Source organism: Quercus lobata, chromosome 5 (assembly GCF_001633185.2).
Source record: "Quercus lobata isolate SW786 chromosome 5, ValleyOak3.0 Primary Assembly, whole genome shotgun sequence".
Lineage (NCBI taxonomy): Eukaryota > Viridiplantae > Streptophyta > Magnoliopsida > Fagales > Fagaceae > Quercus > Quercus lobata.
The window spans coordinates 30,948,708-30,970,819 of NC_044908.1; the positions used below are offsets into that span (position 1 = coordinate 30,948,708).

The 22,112-nt window shown below is 33.7% G+C and overlaps 2 long non-coding RNA genes across 3 annotated transcripts; both read left to right on the forward strand.

The window, feature by feature from the left end:
- Nucleotides 1-1,788: 1,788 nt before the first annotated feature.
- On the forward strand, nt 1,789-5,611 carry LOC115988563. 2 transcript variants are annotated; one of them, XR_004091575.1, is made up of 3 exons: nt 1,789-1,862; nt 2,131-2,226; nt 5,563-5,611. It is a non-coding gene; the product is annotated as an uncharacterized LOC115988563 (long non-coding RNA). The 2 variants fall into 2 exon arrangements; XR_004091574.1 differs by having other exon boundaries at nt 1,790-1,868.
- A 1,896-nt stretch (nt 5,612-7,507) lies between these two features.
- LOC115989261 lies at nt 7,508-8,331 on the forward strand. Its single transcript, XR_004091854.1, has 2 exons — nt 7,508-7,749; nt 7,984-8,331. It is a non-coding gene; the product is annotated as an uncharacterized LOC115989261 (long non-coding RNA).
- The last annotated feature ends 13,781 nt before the right edge of the window (nt 8,332-22,112 follow it).

A 22,112-nucleotide genomic window follows, 5' to 3' on the forward strand; every position in this document is an offset into this window, starting at 1 on the left:
AGCAATGCATACAAATAAATGCAAGATGCACAAAATGCATGAAGATATGACATTTAATGCATAAAGGGTCCTACAAAGAAAGAAAAATTAGATCAAGGACCAAAAGAACAAAAGCACAACCATAGGAACCCTTCCTCATCCAAACACAATGATTGTTCGGAATAAGTGTCTCATGAGAAGTGAGAAGAGGGTTTGGAGAATGAGAACCGGAGATGCACATAGATAAGGAGTTAAAAGCATTAAACATTTTCTTTAACAACATACTATTATCACTCAAATCCGGTTTATCCTTTTTAGCACAACTTCTAAAAAGTTCAAGTTTTTCTTTTCTTTTAATTCTTTTAAGAGTTTGAAACTTAAAGCAACGAGGTCTTAGATGACCAAAGGCACCACAATGGTGACAAACAATGTGTTTAGGTTCACTAGGCCTTTTAAGAAGGGATCTAGCAATATAAGTTTGTTCTCTCTTTCACTTGGGGCATTGAGGTTTTATGTGACCGATCACACTACAATGGTGGCAAGTAGGAACAAACTTAGATCCATCCAAAGCCTTAGGTTGAGACCTAAACAGAGGCTTTGACTTAACAACCTTTCTCTCCACCTTTTGATTTCTTTTATGTGGAGGAATATATACTGATTTGTTTTTTGAGGTATAACACACGATAGACACAAAATCGGATACCACAACATAATTGCAGCAAATATTTTCATCCTTTTTAGAAATAGGTTCAGCAATCAAATACTTGGCATGCATCTTTAGAGATTCATTTTCACATTTTAGCTCATCAACAAGTTTGTTAGACAAAACAAGTTTAGCATCCAAGTCCATATTCAAACATTCAAACTCTTTCAGCTTTTCAAGAGAATTTTCAACAAGTTTCTTATATTTTTCAACCAATTTGTTGGATTCATTGAGCTTAGCAATCAATTCATCATTTTCACGAAATAACTTGCTCAAATCCTTATTAAACTTCTTAGCCTTTTTCTTCAAGAGTTTGATGTTAGGAATATCAACAATACCCAAGGATTCATGTAACATAGCATCACAATCATGAGAATTATCACTTATAAAGGCATTTTCACAAACACGTGGCATGTTACATTCATCAACATCTAAAACATGTGTAGAGGCATTTAAAGCACAATCCATGGCAAATAAACACAAGGGGTCAAGGATTACACTTAGGTATTTAAACCACAACAAGTGTACCTACTTTGATACCAATTGAAAGCTCGAAAATGTGTAGAAAACACAAGAGTTGTTTAGATCTCCAAATTAAAGTTACGGCTCGATTGATTTTACACTGATTTAATACTAAGTGCGGAATAGTATAAATGCGAGCGGATAAACAAACAAACTACTCTAACACATATCTATATATATATAATAGCAGAAGCCTTTAAGGAGGTGCTGCCACATTAGGAAAAATGACCATTTAAAATGCTGCCACGTTTACAATTTTTTCTTTAAAAAACCGTACGTTGCGTCCGGAAGACTCATCTTTACACCTATTCAACCCGAAACAATCATAATAAAAGCCACTAATTGGCCCGCATGTTACACCTGTTCAACCCAATGCAAACGTAACAAAAGCCATCCATTTCTCACACCGAAAGGGTTTTAAAGTTACAGAGACAGTTTGCTAAAAGAGGAAAAACACAAAAGAACAAAGAGAGACAGAGAGATTTCGTAAACTGCAGAAGAACAAAGATTGTAAGAGAGATCAAAAACATTACAAAAGAGAGATCGAAAGTGCCTTCAGTAGAGATAATGAACCCGTTAAAACAAATGAAGAACAGAGATCGACAAAGAGATAAATTTCAGGGCAGCCATCACCGTCATGCAATCGGAACCGTTACCGGTGAAGGTTTTCTTTATTCTTTTTAAAATTACATGATAAATATGATTTTATATTTGAGTGTTTCGATTTAGGCATTTGGGTTAGATTTGGTTTTGTTCAAGGTTTATAAGATTAAATTTGGTTTATGGGTAGGGTATATGTGTTGCTTTGGATTTATTTAACTCTCTCTTGGATTCAATTGTAGATTTCATTTGTAAATGATTGATTTCAATTTCAAATCTATGTAATAAAAAATTAAAGGGCTTTTCTTAAACTTTTCTTTTTCTAGGTTTGTAGGTGGAAAGGCAAATCCTTGGAAGCAATGCAAGTCTGATTAGAAGCGGTACTACCAGCTATAGTTTCCACTCTATTGGAACCATCACTGGTAATTTTTTTTTTTTTAATTGAATATTAATTATGCTTTATGCTTGAATTGGTTTGATTCTTAGGTACCTGGATTAGAATTTATTTTGTTTTCATTTAGGTATTTGGCTTAGGATTTATTTTTTCTATATGTTTTTGGGTTAGATTTGATTAGTTTATATTAGATTTCCTTTTCACTGTACAAGGGACGTTAAAAGGCAGCAAGAGAGAGAAGAGCAAGAAAAAAAAATTGCAGACACAGAAGGTACAAGCTATGAGAGGCTTCAGTTCAACTTTGAAGTTAACAAAGAAGACAGAAGGGTTTTTCTTGATATGATATGAAATTTAGTCTCTTTCTCTCTTTATCTTTTTTTTTTTTTTTTTTTCCAAAATTTTTTTGTGCTCTTTTTTCAGTTCTAAATTTTGGATATCATAGTTTTTTACTGCGCAAATGTTAATGTTTTATTATTTATTGGCATTGTTTTAGGCACTTACGAAATATCTTCAGCCTACAATTCAAATGCTATCAGGTACTAGATCTCTTGGAGATCTCTTTTTCATAACAATCACGACTCCAAAGTCAAAACAGGGCAACATTTTTGCCAAAACAAACTTCTACTTCTCTTATTGTGTATGCTGTGTTTATATTCAATTGCTACTTTAATTAATTTCTTCTAAAGAAAAACCCATACAATATATCCCCTTTTTTTAAGTGGGCTAGGTTACTATGATTTCTAGAGAGAGGAATATGCCAATATGTCTATTTTTTAAATGCAAATCTCTTTTTCTCTCCTTGGAAGAACGACAATCACTATTTGGTTTCTCTATCCCAAAAAACTATATATATAAAGAAAGTTATTTTTGTACTCTAATAAATGCATGAATGTGTGACGAAACCCAAATACCTAAATGCTTTGGTATCTTTGTATCTATTTTATTGTTAGTTTCTATCCCTCATACCGTTGAATTGTTTTGGAACATTGTGCACTGATCTTAATTTCACTGAATTTTGCATATAAACTCATGTTGCTATTGCATATAACCTCATGTTTAAGTTGTTTTTCATATTAATAAGTAGTGTGGTACTCAATTAAGGTAGATCAAGATGTTTTATCATATTTAGGTAGGGGCAGACTCATTACATGACTTTGAGTGTCCATATTCAGAATTAGCAACATATGTGCACCTTGACGGTAAGTGTGAACTATAATATGTTGACATTTACTGGCTGTGTTAATGGTTGAATGATGAAATTTAAGTGGGGAGAAACTAGCAATGATGAACACTGGAGTGGAGGATTTTTTTTTAAATGTATTTGAACAATGATAATTGGTATCAACTGTTTAGCGCACATTTTTCATAACTAAAACTTTTTGTTTTTTTCTTTCGTACATGCCTGCTTTTTGTTTCCTTTTAAAGGTTACAAGATGCTATATGGGATGGATGTTGTCTACAAGAGTGAAGTAGAAGGATATCTTCCTTTATTGTTTTGGGATGTTAGTCTATTGGGTCAAATAATTATAAATTTTACCATTTACCTAGAGATGGTGTCTTTAGGAAAAGTCTTTAAAAATCTCATCCACAATCCATCTATTTCGAAGTTATTTTCTTAGAAAAATGCTCACTCCTAAATCAATGTATATATATTCTTGATTCTTGATATGCAGATTATTAACAAATTAACTGTTTTTAAATGGATAACATTAGAACTGCATTTTGATCCAGTTTAGTCTTAGTGTCCTATGAGCATTCAACGTTACAACCTTATATCCAATTCATCACATGCATGTGTTTGTGCCTGCACCCAATTAGTAACCAACAAATTGGATAATTTATGATATAATAATCCTTTGAGTTTTATAGAGTGCAACTGAATGCATCATTTTATGTTTTATGCTAATGCTATTTTTTTGTGAATATATATATCTATATTTTTAAAATTTTGCTAGGTCTTAATTGCTACTTAGAGCCAAAGTAGTTGAAAAAAAGGTAGAGACAAATAAGAAAATGAATATTGGTGAAATTGAGAAAAGTGCAAATATTATCAAGGTCCTAATGAAATAGGAGTTGATGGAAAAGGACAATGGTAGGAAGCATCAAGAAATTGAAAACCAAATGTACACAGCTCAAGGAAAGAGCAAGGCAATGCAGATTTATATTGGTACCAGCTCTTATCTTTTAATGATTGGTATTGAGAAAAATTCTATAATAGAAGACTTGGTTAGGCCTACCATAGCCACTTTCTTTGCACTTACATAGGCTTGGACATTTGATCTTGAGGGACCAATTTTTAGTTTCAATCAATGCAAGTACAAAATAAGGATTGGTTTTAAGGGATCTATTTTTTTCTCCCCCCTACCTCAAGATATATTTTTTGTTCAACTTTGTATTCTTGGAATTAATTGTCCTCTTTGCAATATAAATTGGGGAGTTACAATAAGAATCCTATAATGGTGATGAGGTGTTTTGTATTTTCCTTATTATGTTTCATTTGCATATATTTCATGCATAAACACAAATTAAGATGAATTTTATAATGTCCTAAAACAATAAAAATAAAGTTAAAAAAAAAAATGGGGAAGTTTGTTTTCTTTTTGTTTTTTTCTTTTTCTCTGTCTCTTTGTTTCTTTCAATTCATTTTTTTTACTCCAGGTACTGAGTTTGTGGTTTGCATGTTTAAGGAAACACAAGCTCGGGAAAATTAAATCTTCAACTTTATTAGTTGTGGTGCAAAATACTAAACTGAAGGGGGACCAGCCACCGGGCAATGAATATCAAACTCTTCTTCTATATCTAAAGAGGTACTAACTAACTTTGTTTATTCATTTTTTTATGTTGTTTGGTAATGGTTTTTTTGCTAATCAGAGTAGTTTGTTTGTTTTGGTTTGATTTCTTTATTGGTTAAGATATTTACTGACTCACACCGTTTCTATAATTTATAACTTAGTCTTGCATCATGCGGGTACAACGATGAAAACATATGTCACATTACATTTAAAAATTTCCATGCGCTGGTACATCTGCAAGCTCATTACTTGCTCTATATAATACCTTTCTAAATAGGCTCAACTACTCAAGTAGTTGGTTGCAATCCCACGGTGCTTTTACTTAGTTGTGCTTATTTTGTCTTGGGTGTAATTTTTGGGTGGATTCATGTTGCAAAACATTCATCTCATTCCCATTTGGAACAAGCAAACTATGTGTTTGATAAAATGTCTTACTCACTTTTGCAAGTTCAAGTCAACTTCACACAAACACTAATGTTATAGCTAAGTTAATTATGCCATACATTTGACTTCCAAATTTCATTTTCTCATGTTCATTAATGGTTTAATGTTGTGTCTATGGAGGGCTACAGTACAATTACAATTCCAATGTCACATGCAGCCAAACTGGTTTCAATGTCTACTATGACCATACAGAAGCTGCCAATGCAATTGTTGCGTCCAAAGTACTCTTTACTAACAGTGACAAAGTGAGGTTTGCTGGGCTGTTTTTCTCTTTCCTTTCTCAACTCCTCTAATAGTATTCGAAGAAATCCTTGAACCAAATTTCCCCTACCTCTGTCCAAAAACTTCTGCCTTTGCAAAATTGTTAAGATGGACATGCAATTTATATTGGAGTTACACGCGCCAAATGTGTGATACATGCAAATTAAGGAGATGTTTTATTAGTTAGTTAGTGCCAAGAACTTACAAATCTTTATTCTTATTTTAATTAGAATGTAATAATGCTGGATTTTTAATGGATTGTAGCGTTTGGGTAGTACTGAGCTTGAGGGAGGGCATCCATTTTATTATATTAACAGTTCATAGAGAACACATATATGGCTCATTGATCTTACTTTCCTAACATTTTTTTTCCTCATAGATAGAGCTTAAATTTTTATAAGCAAAACTAATTAAGTTTTGTGTTATTTCAATATTGCATAGCATGGGGTAAGTTTGTCTTATTCCCATTATTAGTCCAAAATTTTATGGAGACTTTGTGGCTGAATGAGTTTCAAGATTCTAATTTTAATAGGCTGGGTGTTGTTTTTATGTGTTTTAATTCAAGTTGTGACCAAACGATAATTGGAAAAAAATTTCTCCTAATTTTAATGGTTTGGTTGCGGGAAAAATGAGCAATGCATTTATGCTTCAATGTAGCACGGTCGTCATATTCTACAAATCATAAACCTAGGTGAATTCTATTCCATATTCCCTCTGGTGGAAGAATTGACTGGATCAGTAAAATACTAATGTTTTGGCATGCCTTATGAACTCCTTTTTTCTTTTACGTGAATATTGATATTGGGATTGGTATAGTAAGCAATTCCAATTGAAGATTTAACTGCAATTATTAGAATTGGAAAAAATGTGTGTATGTGTATGTGTTGATCATCCTTATGTTTGGTTTATTGCTTTACCATGAAGCTGCAATTTATATTAGACACACTTAATTTTGAAAGTGTCTAATATAATACTTATTAAACAAAGTATAGAAAAAATGGAGACATACAATGTAAGCCCACTTCCCCCTCCACATATGAACCAACTAGAAATTCTCAAACTCAATAAAAGTATGACAATCCTGCTTACCTAACAAGTCTCTTGCATAAGCGACTATGGTGTACAATTAAATAATGTGCCAAGAAAAAGAGATATTTTAAAACTTGAAAAAGGCAAAGTTACCATCCATTATTGTTCTTATTATCACAATTTGTTTGTCACTAATGAATAATTATTTGAATGATAATATATACTTCCTTTTACTTTTGGAGAGAAGTTCCGGGGCAATGCAAGATGGATTCAAGGGATTCCTTGGGCTGACACTTAATTGAAATGGCCAGTACAAGTTATATCCCATGAAGAAGTACTCCAATGTATATAGTTTTAGGTATTGGACACTATATGCTTAAATATACTACGTTATTAAATAAAGTTCATTAATATAAAGTTCATTAATATGTTAAACGATCCCACGCATTGTGCGAGTTAAACACTAGTAATAACTAATAGCCGAAACATTTGACTTTTTGTTGACCGCTGCTCATTGCGTCACGTGGCTACATAAATTACTGACACGATTACTTTAAAACACTAAACCATTGTATCTTTTCGGTGAGGTGACTTTTGGTTTGGTGGTTTATGAGAAACAATTTTCTGATTTTTTTCATATTAAAAGTTTCTCAAAAAAAATTAAGTTCTTCTCAAAGAAAAAAAAAATACAACATTTTGACTCTTGGGTAGCAGTTACAAATCCGTTTCATATTCCTACCCATAAAAAACCTCTAAAAAAAAATATCAAACACTTTACTTTGTCTCTCTCCCTATATGCTCTTCTTTCCCTTTCCCTTTCTCTCTCTCTCTCTCTCTCTCTCTCACTTTCTTCTGAAATGTATTTCCTATGCACAATTTTGAAACAATCTCTCTATTTGGTTGAAAAACTCAGAAAAATGGCTTCATTGCGTCAAAATTTCCCGGTTCAATTTCTCCAAATGACTCCACCAGCTTTGAATCTTTCTACTCAAGATGCCCCAAACGCATCAGATCAGATCTCCTTGGTAAGATCACCTTGAATACTCAATTTTTGTTATTGTTGCTATCCTAATTTATTTGCTAATGAATAGTTTGTGGTTTTTTGTTTCCATTCTGAACATTCTTGAATTAGGACAAAAGACATAATAAATTTGAGGCTCAAATGTTTGGGATTTGGGGTTTCTAATTAGGGTTTGCTGTAATTATAGATTTCACTTCCTAATATGTTTTCCTCTTTGTACTTTTTTTGTATTTCCCAGGGAAACACCATTACAGTGGGCAGATGTAGATTTTATATCTCAAACACCTCACACAATCGCACATCTTTCTCAAAAAAAAAAAAAAAAAAAATGCCTAAATTAATCTATAGAAGCAACGTTTTGCCTGGGTAGTTACAAAAAAAATTCTGTGGTTTCATATCTTTCCCCCCCAAAAAAAAAACTTCTTCCTTCTCCCTCTGTTTCTTTATATTCTTCTCTCTCTGTTTCCTTACATTCTTCACTCTCTCTCCCTCTCTCTCTGTATTCTATTCCTGCAACAACTTTGAAACATTTTCTCCACACAAGTTTTTCCCTGTTTGCAGAAATACTCAGAAACAAGACTTCTTTTCTACTTTTTAAAAATAATTAAAACAACTAAATCAATATACATAGTAGCGAAAATTATCTGAAAAAAGAAAAAAGAAAATTGAGTGAGAGAGAGAGTCTGTAAGATTTTGAAAGGTAAGTTTTTACAAATTTTCCCCTTTATATTTCTGGTTCTTAATTTATTCTTCTGTTAATAAATGGTTGATTTTGTATTTACATAATTTAAATTTTACTATTAATTGGCTAATGAAATTTGAGGGCATTTGTCGAGGAGGAGGAGGATAATTTGTGCTATATGTTCAAAGTCCAGCAAGATTTGGTTTTTGAGATTAGTTTATGATTAGTTTTACAAAAGAAATACAGTTGACAGAAATCTAGATAAATAATTAATGAAATAGAAAAAAAATATATATATATATATATATATATATATAAGAATTTGTTTTTGTTGCATGTAATACTATAGGTGTTGAACAATTGTTGTATTACAATGTTGGGGGTGAATTCATTGAATTTTGTGTCATTGTTATTCTGTTTTAGTACAATGCAGCCATACAGATGCATTGAGATTTGAAAAGAGTTTTAGTTTCAATTGTTTCAAGCATTCGAATTTAGTTACCTGCTTGGTAAATCTTTGTTTTAAGGCATTGAAATAAAAAAAGATATGTTATCTATTTGTTTATTATTTTGACTCAACCTATTATTTGAGGATTGAATATAGTGAAAATGGCTGCTTTCCTAATTGTTGCAAAAAAAAAAAAAAAAAAAAAAAAAAAAAAAAAAAAAAAACAGCAATTGTTTACTTTTTTTTTTTATGGGTTTGGTTTGATACTCTTCAAAATTTGTATTACATGCTGAAATTGGTAACATAAATGCGTGTATGTATGTTTTGTTTGAAATGTAATTTTCCAATTAGTTTTTGTTTAGATGGTTTTCCTCGCCCCACAGTGTTCACATACTTGTGTTGGAGGTCCTAAATTCATTGCCTCCGTAAATTTTGTACGCATTTTATCTTTGCATCTTATAAGCCTTGAAAGAAATGAATGGTAATATCCCTTCTCTGATCTTGAAAAATTGCTGGTATGTCAAGTAGCAATTAATTAATTCGTCAATGTTACTTATTTTAAGATAAGTGCTAATCAAATTTAGAAGGTTTGCATATCAAGCCAAGAGCAGCAGCTTTTGTAATTAGATTTTTTTGAGATTAGCATGGAGAATTTCAGTTACAAAGGAAGTGGGTCTACCATAAGCCCAAAAAATATATAAATACATAAACAAAGAAATTTGTTTTTGAGATTACATCTGATGTAATTTGCTGGAGCTTAACATCTAAGAGAATGTGGAGTGCATGATATTGCTCCAATATTCATGTTAGCTGTAAAGGATTAGGAGTTAAGTTTTAATTTTGGAAGCTAATAACCTGTTGTTTTACTAATTTACTTTGTTCAAACACAATCTGTATTTTGTATGTTTCATTCAAGCCATAAATGGAAAATTGTTGTAAGACCACTTTTTTGTTTCTTTCGTAGGAAAAAAAAAAAGTTTCCATCATTGGTATTGATTTTTTTTGTATCATCCAACTTAAAATTCATTTAAAAATCTGTAATATGCCTTTTAGTTTTGCATAGTGATAAAGGTGTTCATTAAAGCTTGCTATTTGTTAAGTCTCTCTTAACTCTCTCTCTGAATCTTTGCCTCAAATTTATAATATCTAATACCATGCCCATCCTGCATAATCATATATAACTAAGTTATATAACTTATATTTTAGACCAAGTTGCAATTTCAACAACTAATACTATCATAGGACTCCTCTAACATAAGATAGGGTAATCAATGAGACCGTTTTATTAAATCAATCTTCCAAAGTGTGTTGGTTCTCCCAAAAAAAAAAAAAAAAAAAATTCTCTAACAGGATGTTTAGGATTCAGTTGTATGGATCTCACATGTATGGTATAATAGCAAAAACAAGGGAGGAAAGGAAAACCCAACCATCAACCAAAAAAATGCTTGATAAAACCCACCTCCTTAAAATGTGGGGACCTCCATTTGTTGCATCAAAAGTCCAAATAAATTGGTAGGTGTTGATGGTCATTTCACTAAAAAAAAAAAATTCTACAAGTCTGTGTAAGCCAAGTCCAATTATTTTTGACCCATTATACATATTTTGTATCATTTTATTTTTCTTTTGCATGGCTTATTCCCATTTATCTATCTATTATCTATTATAAAATTTGAATCCTTACCACCAGTGGATGCAAAAGAGAAATGATAGGTCGATAACATTTTCACACTATTTTCATAATAAATTGTAAGGGGTAGGTTGTTATTGGTTGTTATAGGTGAGAAAAATGTAATTTAAGTTGTTGATACAAATTAGAACCAATAACAACTTACCACTTATGATTTGTTGTGACAATGTTGTGGTTGTAGCACTTTTCTACACAATGGTGACATTAGTACCTTTGGTAATGCATAAAATAATGACGCATATAATATTTTGTAATAAATATCCACTATGAATTCTATCATTATAATAAATATCTACTATAAATTCCTTTAAATACTCCGACAATTTTTTCCATTTCTATTTCTATGTGCCAAAAATAAATAAATTTTTTTAACAAAAAATGTCCTTAAATGCACACAATAAATTCCACAATTATAATAAATATCCACTATAAGCTCCTTTAGATACTCCATCAATTTTTTTTTTCACTTTCTTTTTCCATTATCTATTATTAAATTTGAATCCTAACAATTGGTGGATGCACAAAACGGTGGCATGTGTACTTTTAGTGATAAAGGCGTTCATTAAAGCTTGCTATTTGTTAAGTCTCTCTCAACCTTCCCTCTGAATCTTTGCCTCAAATTTATAATATCTAATACCATGCCCATCTTGCATAATCATATATAACTAAGTTATATAACTTATATTTTAGACCAAGTTGCAATTTCAACAGCTAATACTACCATAGGAATTATATCCGTAGCCTTTTTGTAATTTCCTATGTTAAAATAGAGTTCCAAACATGTTTATATCTATAATTATTTATAGCTGTGAATTGATTTTCTCATGCTTAACCTTTAACACTCCAATGCAAAGAATTATTGTAGTTTTGCTTTTGCCTTTATCTCTGTTCTTCTACTTGCAATATTCCAGCTAAATATAGGCATTTTTTGTTTCCCTATATTACTGTAGTTCTTAGCATGTATGGATAGTTCTTCTTCAATTGGTTTATAGGAAAGAGATGAGATTTTATAAGGAGAATGCTTGGGTCAAGATTGTCATAGCATTGAGTAACCGTGATAGCTAAATGCGGTTGCTATTGGTTTATGTGTAAATTAAATGTCTAGAACTAAGATAGATGTGACAATAGTGTTTATTGAAATTCTTTATAAATTGAATCTTTAGCTGCATGATTTACAATTAATATGAAGTTGTATGTTTTTATTGTTGCAAAATTTTATTTGGATTCTGGCTTTAAGCCTAGCTAGGTAAACATACAACAGTTACAATTCTTTGTAAATAGTTTTCCCTTTCTTTTTTTTTGTTCTTTTAGATTTTTTCTTCATGGGCAAATCAACCTCTTAATGATTCCTTTAGCCTTTTCTTTTTATCATAAGGTTGATTAATTATTTTTTTATTTAACTATCCCATGCATCGTACGGGTTAGCGACTAGTTCATATAATCACAACAGTAAAATGAAATGTAAAAGAGTAAGGAAGAAGAATGCAAACACAGATAACACACCGATGTGTTATCGAAGAGGAAGCCGAAGAACTTGGTGAAAAACCTTTCTGCTGCCCTCCAAGCGATAATCGATCCACTAGACAATCAGTTGGGATTCATGGGTTAGCAAGAGACCCTCCAAGCCTAATCTACCTGCAGTACCTAAGCCCTCCAAGCTTTTACTCCAATAAGGCTTCTTGGAACCATGTCTTGTCTAGCTCTCCGGATCCCGCAACGAGCTCCATATTGCATCTGCCATCCTTGGCTTCTTCCAATGCTACCCAGCAACACCAAAAACACTCACTATACTGAAAATGTGTGGATTGTGTTTGGGTACAAATCTCCTCTCAAGGTATGATAATGGGAGAGGGGAGGAGAAGAGGTTACAATAATTTTTCACTAAGGATGAGTAGCTCTCTCTCAAAAAGATGGGTGTGTGTTGTAGAAAACCTATCTAGGGTTTTTCTCTCTGAATGACATCTTTTACATTTGTGGGTAATGAAGGTATATATAGTATGGGTGAAGGGTATGAAAGTCACTCTTAAAAATCATCTAGGCAGAATGTTTCACGACTGTCTCACGGGAAGGCCTTATCCCGCGAGACACTTGCGAAAACAACAACCTGGCATGACTTTTCAGGTTCTAGTCATGTGCTCCTCATGTGCTCTTTTGCGGCTTAGCTTCTCGCGAGCTTCTCGCGAAATCCACTGATTCTTCATTTAAGCTTGAGTCTTCCTCAACTCAATACTAAACCCAATACAATAAAATCTCACAAAATACAAGGAATAAAGCAATTACAACATTTTTTGTCATGGAATAAAGTCAACATAAAACATAGTTATAAATCACAACTTTACAACCCAAAATTTTTCAAAAACCCTAAAATCTAGGTTTCAAAACATGAAATACATGAATATGAAAGAGATTAGAAGATTACCAAGTGAAGAAAATCTTGAAAAAGCTTGAAGAAACCTTAAGAATCAAGATTTGAGTGAGATGAGATTGTTTGGGAGAGAAAAAGAGAGAGCTATCGAGAGAGAGATCGAACGAAATGGGGTTCGGATCGCACAGGGAGATTAAATAATGCCTCAGTAAATCTTGATAGATGAAGGTGTCGAGACATCTGTCGAGGAAGGTGTCGAGAGAATGGTCGTCGATAGATACAGGTATCAAGAAGGTGTCGAGGAACAAATCAACAGATACAAGAACAGAAGCTCGATTGATCCACCAGGTGTCGAAAAGCTATCAAGGAGGCAGGAACTTTCTCGATCGATCCACTAGGTGTCGAGAAGCTATCGAGATTACGATAAGAAAAAGTTGAAGAAGCTCGACAGACAGCAAGGTATCGAGGAGGTGTCGAGAAGGTGTCGAACTAGCTTGTAAAAGCAGTTTTTCGAGAAGTGAAAAACATAGACATGAATGCAATCCAACATGCAACTCAACCAATAATCCAATCAACATATAAACCTCTCAAAATCATCTCTCAATAGCAATTTTAAGCACATGGATCTTCAAAAACACACACACACACACTAAACAAGTCTAATCGATTTTATTTTTCAAAAACAAGTTAAGACAGTTTAGTGAGCATACATTAACACATGTAAAACCTTGTGATGACCAAATCATATTGTACCTGCACATGTATCAAAAGTAGCAAAGAATATTGCGTGTTGTGTGTGAAAAATATCGCAAGATTGCATAAGTGGATACGTGTTATGATGATTTGAGATATGAGAAAATCACTTTAACTCTCACACAATCATAACTGCTTGATGGGGACTATCACCACATCCTATAATTCTCACATCTCCTAGAATACACGCTTGCAATCATATTTAAAACATTTTTGATCTTTTTGCTTTTTGTTTTCTTTGCATATTTTTATTTAAGCAAATCATGCATGGGCATATAAAAGATAGAAAAGAAAATACCCAATGATGTTAAGCATTTGGAATTCCAATTTTGCTATGTTGAAGCACACAAATGTCATTGACACTGTACTTTTGTTATGCCGAAACATACAAGTGTCATATTATGATTGGCGGGAAACAGTGGTGAGATAGTTATTTATACATTTCTCTTAGGATTTTTTAGTCCTTTCCGTTAAAAAGAGTGATACGAGTGTTAAGTATAAGAGATAACTTAATCTTACTCATCACAAATAAAAGTCACAAAGCTCACTTACTTAGTTGTGCATAGAGATGCTCATCTAAGCTACAAAAGATACAAAATTTAGAAGACTTTGTTTCAATGGTAATCCAAGGTACATAAGTACCAATGTACATAAAACACACACTGTTTTTGTATTTTTCTGATTTTTCAAAAAAAAAATTTTATTTTCATATGAAAAACAAAACAAAGCAAAATTGAAACAACCAAACAAAACATGTTAAGCAAAGCAAAGCAAAGCATAAAAACTAGATTGATTCAAAACTTGAAAGCAAAACACAAAAAAAATGCACACACAAAAAACAAGAAGAGAGAAAGAGAAAAGTGATAGAATCACTTGGAGCCCTTTTCTTTCCACACCTTGGAAGAACCTTTCCGTCTAGCAAACCCTTGAACTGACGGTGAGGGGGAAGAATTAAAACCGTTCAAGTTTGAAAGGAACATGAGGGCCTTGAGAATATCTCCAAGAGGAGCAAGAGAGGATTGAAGCTGATTTTGGCTTCCAGATGCTATCACGCCGTTGCTTTGTTAAGTGGCTAGCCACATATAGCAATTTGGTTGAGTATGACCTATTGCTCCACAATAATGACAGAGATGCTGCTTCTTTTGTTTAGGCTGTTGAGCCCTAGGGTCTTTTACGTCTTTCTTCTCAAGCTTAGGGGGTGCTCCTAAGATAGATTTATCCTTGTCTAAGTTCTCACTAGCTAATTCAGTTTTAATCTCATTGTCCACAATTTTAACATTATTAGCAAGAGGAACAAAAATAGTAGTACTAGTTGAAGCAATATTAGAGGAAGAGAGACCATACCCTAAACTTGTTCGATCTAAAGCAGATTTCTGAATACTGAGCATCTAGTCAAGCTTCGCACTTGAAGTCCTCTCTAACCTGAAACAGCTCCGCTTCAAGCTTGTTGGTCTTCTCAGCCAAGAAATTGTTCTCGAATCTCAGTACTCCAATAGTCTGATTAGCCTCATCAAACTTTGTGGAAAGCTCCTCACGATTAAGTTTCACATCACTAAGCTTCTTGGTGGTTAGCTTATCTAGTTTCTCATACTTCTCAGAAAGCTTGTACAGTTTTTCATAGGCTGTATAGATGTCATCTTGATCATCCATCTTCTCAAACTTGGATTCACCAATTCCTCTCCTTCAACCACATTTTCAACAATCCCATCAGTAGGATTAACAGTGGCAGTGAAGGCATTCAAGATTCCGCCATCCTCATTGTCGGAATCATCCTTAGGCTCGGTGTCGCTCAAGGTAGCAGCAAGTGCCTTGCTCTTCCTAATGCTCTTGAGATATGTAGGACACTCATGTTTCATGTGACTGAAGCCTTGACACTCAAGGCACTTAGGTCCTGCGGGAACAGTGTACTGACCTCCATCTCTAGCATCCTTCCTCCCTTTGTCTTAACTCTTGAACTTACAGGAACTAGATGGCTTACGGTCCTTGTCAAAGCCCTTTCCATTGGCAGTCTTCATAAACTTCTTGAACTGCCTGGTAATGTAGGACTTCATCATCGGAAGACTCATCTGTGTCACTGCCCTTGGCCTTCAAAGCCATGCTGTTGCCTTTACCCGACTTGCCTATTCTTGTTAACCCTAGCTCGTAGGTCTGCAAGTTTCCAACCAGCTCAGTCAAAGGAATCTTGTCAATATCCTTTGATTCCTCTATCGCCATGATCTTGGCATGGAATCTCTCGGGTAGAGATCTAAGCACCTTCCTTACAATCTTGGGTTCAGGAATAGTTTCCCCAAGATTGAAGGCTGAGTTCACTATGTCCTTTAGCTTGGCACAGAACTCATCGAATGACTGATCCTCCTCCATCTTTATCTCTTTAAAGCTTGTAGTGAGCCTCTGAAGTTTTGAATCCTTGACAGCCTTTGTACCCTCATAGGTTATCTGAAGGATGGTCCATGCTTCCTTAGTAGTTTCAGTAGAGGATATCTTCTTGAACTCCTCATTGGTGACCACATTGAATAAAGCATTCAATGCCCTACTATTGAAGTTTTTCGCCTTGATCTTGGTTTCATCCCAATTGACCAACACTTCCTTTGGCATAGTCCAGCCAATCTCGACAGCTTGCCACACATTTTCATCTAAAGACTGCAAGAAAGCTCTTATGCGTATTTTTCAGTATGCATAGTTAGTGCCATCAAATAAAGGATGTATAATTAATGACTGTCCTCTATCCATGACAAACAAAGGTCAATGGATCAACATAGCAAAGATTAAACCTAATCAGAGTGTGCCTGCTCTGTTACCACTTGATAGGCCAAAAACGGATTGACCCCTTGTGATTGAAATTAATTAATTAATTAGTTAAGTTATTAATTAATCAATCTATCATGCAAAGCGCATGGTAGCACAAACAAATCACTAAACAACTAAATATGCAGTGGAAAATAAAAGACACGGTGATTTGTTTAAGAATAGGGAAAACTTACATGGCAAAAACCCCACCGGGTGATTTTCAAGTCACCACTCCTGAAACTCCACTATTATCACAACAAACGATTACAAGTAAAGGAATCCCAAGTACCTTACTAACCTACAGTTGAACCCTTACCCCAATACCCAATTGGACTTGTTCTGTAGTGACAGTTCCTTTTTCAATGCACAGTTTTCAAGTACGTGACTAACCAATTGTGCGGATCCCAGTACGCAGCTTCAATCACCAACTAAGAAGGTTGTTGGCTGCAAAGTTCTTCAGTTCATCCACACGATGAAGATTAAGAAGATGCTTGCTCACAAAACCCTACGGTGCACATACACAGCAACTTCTTCAAGAGAAAGAGATGAACTAGGGCAAGAACTTCATCTCCGGTCACAATTTGCTTGAATAGAGTTTGCTCAATACTTGTGCAACTTGTGAACTTATTTAACGGCCCTTAAAACAATCATTTTATATGTCTAGGGTTAGGAGAAAAGAAAGCTTAAAGACACATTCACAGATCCCAAGAAAATCATATCAAGAATTTTGAAATTCTTAAACCTCGACAGATAGGAGGTGTCGAGCACACAGGCTGAACAACTTCCCTAAACCTCAACGCATGCTAGCTATCGAGCTAGCTGTCGAGCTTTAGTAATTTTGCACTTTCAGCTTGTTTTCTTGGATAGACTTGAAGGCTTCAACACTTGATTTTGAAACATGGTTTCTTGAAGTATTTAAATACATCCTAAATCTGCTCATTTACAAGTAAAGTGCGTTTTGTCAAAGGATAAGTCAATTACATAAAATCATGACATATGTTCTTAACATATGAAACACATATGTCCTAACACATTTGATGAATTTTCAAATAAAAAATTGCAGCAATAGCAATTAACAATCTAATAGATGTAATTCTTGTTACCGGAGAAAACGTATCAAAGAAATCAAGACTAGCTTTTTGTTTAAAGCCTTTTGCAACAAGTCTAGCTTTAAACTTATCTATTGATCCATCCGGTTTCAACTTTTTTCTAAGGACCCATTTACAACCTATGGTCTTACAACCTGGTAGAAGATCTACTAATTTCCAAGTTCTATTAGAAATTAGAGATTCCATTTCATCATTTACAACCTCTTTCCAAAATATAGAATTAGGTGATGTTAAAGCCTCTTTTAAATTTTGGGGATTTTCCTTAATGTTAAAAACATAATAATCAAGACCAAAATCCTTTTCAACTCTAGCTCTTTTACTCCTTCTATGTTCCATTTCAAAATTTTCTTGATTTTATAAATGTGAGGTAGAAGAACTAGGTTGTGACAAAATATTTTTTTCACCCTCACAATTTTTTAATTTAAAAGGAAAATTTTCTTCATGAAAAATTGCATCACCAGATTCAAAAATTATTTTGTTTTCAAGATTAAAAAATCTATAAGCTGCACTATTAATTACATAACCAAGAAAAGCACAGGTAGTAGCTCTTATACCTAATTTAGGCATTTTAGGGTCAGTAAGCCTTACATAAGCAAGACAACCCCATGCTCTCAAATATCCCAAATCTGGCTTATGTCCTTTTCACATCTCAAAAGGTGTGGTGTGTGACTTTTTATGTGGCACCTTATTCAAAACATGACATGTAGTTAAAATAGCTTCACCCCAAAAATGTAAAGGTGCACCAGATTCAATTAACATGGCATTTGTTAACTCAATTAAAGTTCTATTTTTTCTTTCAGTCACACCATCAGAAGCAGGTGAATTTGGTATAGTAGTTTCATCAATAATTCCCAAAGACTGAACAAATGAGTTGAATGCACTTGATTCATACTCACGGCCTCTATCACTTCTTATTCTTTTTATTTCTCTACCAAATTGATTTTCAACTTCTTTTAAAAAATCTTGAAATTTATCAAAAGCATCACTTTTATTTTTCAACAAATAAATAGTTGTATATTTTGAGAAATCATCAATAAAAGTGATAATATATCTATTTCCTCCACGAGTTAAAATTCCCTCAAATTCACATAAATCGAAGTGAATTAACTCAAGCAATTCGGTATTTCTTACAACACTTTTATGAGGCTTTTTTGTAATCTTAGCTTGACTATAAATTTCACATTTTTCAAAATTTTTTAACAGTTTTGGAATTAATCCTAAACTACTCATGGTTCCCACATATCTACTATTTATATGACACAAATGAGTATGCCAATAATTAATAGAAGAAAGCATATAAACTGAACTGGTAGATGCTTTAATATTCTCAATATTCAATTTAAACATTCCATCACAAGCATAACCCTTACCCACAAATAATCCCTTGTTAAGTAAAAAACTTGACATCAAATTTTTCCTCATGGACGAAGTGTAAAGAACATCTTTCAATGTTAGAACGCGTACAGAAGTGAATTTCAATTCAACCTCACCACTCCCAAGAACCTTGGTTTTGCTTGAGTCACCAAGCATAACAGTTTTTTCTTCTTCAGAAGGAGTGTACAATTTGAACCAATTTTTGTCATAGCAGACGTGCCTATTAGCACTAGAATTTGCCCCCCACCCTTCAACATATTGTACCATATTGATGTCTGTAATCATAGCCACTAAAGGTGCTTCGGTTATGTTAGCTTGCGGGATAGATTCACGTTTCTGAAATTTGCAAAATCGAGTAATATGCCCACTCTTGCCACAGACAAAATAGGATCTATTAAATTGATCTTGCGAAGGGGGTCCTTGGTTCTTATTGTAATTTTTATTCGGGTTTCCCCTTCCTTGAGGTCTATTATTATTTCTAAAGGCTTTCTTTTTAGGCTTTGATTGACCATTTCTAGGAAAGTGATTTTTGGACATATTATTATTGGTTGAAATAAGGTTTACCTTTGTGGTGGAATTAGCATTGCTCTCTTGTGTCATGAGTGCATCTTATCCTCTAGCCTCCTCCTCCACATGGATGCGTGTGATCAAAGTCTCCAAGGATGTCTCCTTTTGTTTGTGCTGCAAAGTCTTTTGGAACTTCCTCCAAGATTGTGGTAATTTATCAATTATGCTAGCTACCACCAAATTGTCTCCAATCTTTATGCTGTCGGATCTCAATTCTGCCATGATCATTTAAAAGTCTTGTGCTTGATCCACCACCGATTTTCCATCCATCATTTGGTAAAGGAAAAATCTACTAGCAACATACTTCTTCACACCCGCTTCCTCGGTATCATACTTGCTTTGTAAATATTTTCAAATTTTTTTAGCAAAATTATAAGTTGTATCATAATAATCATAGAAATGATCAGCAAGACAATTCAAAAGATAAGAGCGACAATTATATTCATCTTTTGTATACTTATCTATTTTTCTTGATGGAGACTATATTCTTCCTCACTCATCTCATCAGTAGGAACTTTTGATGGATTCTTGTCAGTGAGGATGTAGGAGACTTTGAGAAGACTCAAGTGGAAGAGGACTTTTACTTTCCACCTCTTGAAGTGGGTTCCCTTAAAGCGAAAGGGCTTGTTGAGATCTCCAATAGGTTCATTTGGTTTCTCTTGTGTAGACTCCATGTGTTGGATCTCCTTAAAATTGTTGGTGCAAACACAATAGTAATGGAAATAACACAACGAAAAACTGAATAACACTTCTGAATATTATTTACGTAAAGAAAGAAATTACCCAACACTATTTGGACTGAGGCATGACACTCGCTCTCTTTAAGGAGATTCAAGCCCTTGGTTGGCTAAACTTTGTAACTGGTGCAGACCTTCTCTGACTTGTCTCCCCCGAGATACAACAGCCCAACAAGTGTCGTATGGCTAGAACAACCTCTGCACAAAGTGTTCAAGCCCAAAGCTCCACTAGAAAGTGATTCATTTCCATTTTTTATACCTCCACTCTTCACCTCCTCCTTGCGTACGTATCTAGCCCAATATCTAAAATAATTCATGTTATCCCATTAATCACCACAATTAAAAAGAATAAAATAGTCTCTCTCATTTTCAATGTGTGATTAAACATTTTCACTAACTCTCATCTTCCATATTCACTCCCACATTTTTACATTTATGTTGTAACATTTATTCATTTTAATTATTTAATATTAAAATGCTCCAACACTTTGTTGTGAGCATGATGAATCTATGCTCATGTTATTTAGTACACATTTACATTTTTATCACCAGCTATTTGGTTATTGGAATATTTGAGGCTTATGTTATGCTTTGAAATCATGAGCTCTAGAAGGGTTTTGTATATTAGTAATTGCTTCTACTATTTGGAGTATGAACTCTGGTGCAATTTAATATTATAAATATTTCTTCTTGGTGGTGCTTTATTTGAATTTTTTTTTTTTTTTTTTAACTTAAATGCGTTACCTTTGAAAATTGATATTATATACTCTAACTATAAATTTTGAGACTGAACATTTTGGATATTATTGCTTTAATTGAACTTTTTATATTGATAACCTTATTGAATAAATTTTATATACAAAATAAAAGCATCATACGATTTTATGTATTATTCTGATGCACTAAGTTGAACTGGATGCGAAATAACAGTCATGCCCTCATACTCCATGTTTCTGATTTGAGGCATGAGAATTATCATTTCTCATGAGATACTCATTAGAGTTTTATGGGTTTATTGTTTTATTGTAAAACTAGCATGTAACCTGTGCTTACGCACGAGAATGATAAATTGTAGTGGTGCTATTGATATTAGCTTGAGTTATAAAACATATAAGATATTAGTTCGATCAGGACATTTAGAAGTACCAAAATAGTTTTTTCTTATAATTTTCATGATATTGGTTATTCTAAGTTTCTCATTACATTGCTATTATATATATAATTTTGAAAATCATTATTGTATATTATATATACAATATCAATTCACAATCACCGTCCTTGAAATTCTAATAAATACAACACAAAATAAAAAAAATAAATCGGTCTAATAGTATCACCTAAATTGAGTAGGAATAGATGTGTAAGGTTGAATTTATTCAACCATCTTATTGGCTTTATTCCGTGCCAAATTTGCTTGTAATTCAGCATTTAGTAACCCTGTATTTAGGTGGGTTTGATGTAAGGGTAGTGAGTGAGATAGAGTGAAGTTTGCTCAAGAGTGTGCAAGAAAACAGAGTGTCGCGGCTGGGACTCGCGGGTGACTCGCGGCTGCAAGCCGCCAGAAGCTGCACACGTGCCAAGCATGCTGGAAGATGAACAGTCATGCTAGCTGGAGCATTACAGGACAACTGGCCATACGGTTATCTCACGACTGGATCTCGCGACTTAGTCAAGCCGCGAGGTCAAGCCGCAAGCCACCCCTGTTTTGTAAAAACCTGACGTTTCACATTCCTCTCAACTCCAGTATAAATACCCCTATTACCCACGATTGAAAGAGAGCTTCCAAAGAGAATTTTGAGAGAGAAACCCTAGAGAAAAACTAGATTGATTCACACACAATCTATACCTTAGAGACTCT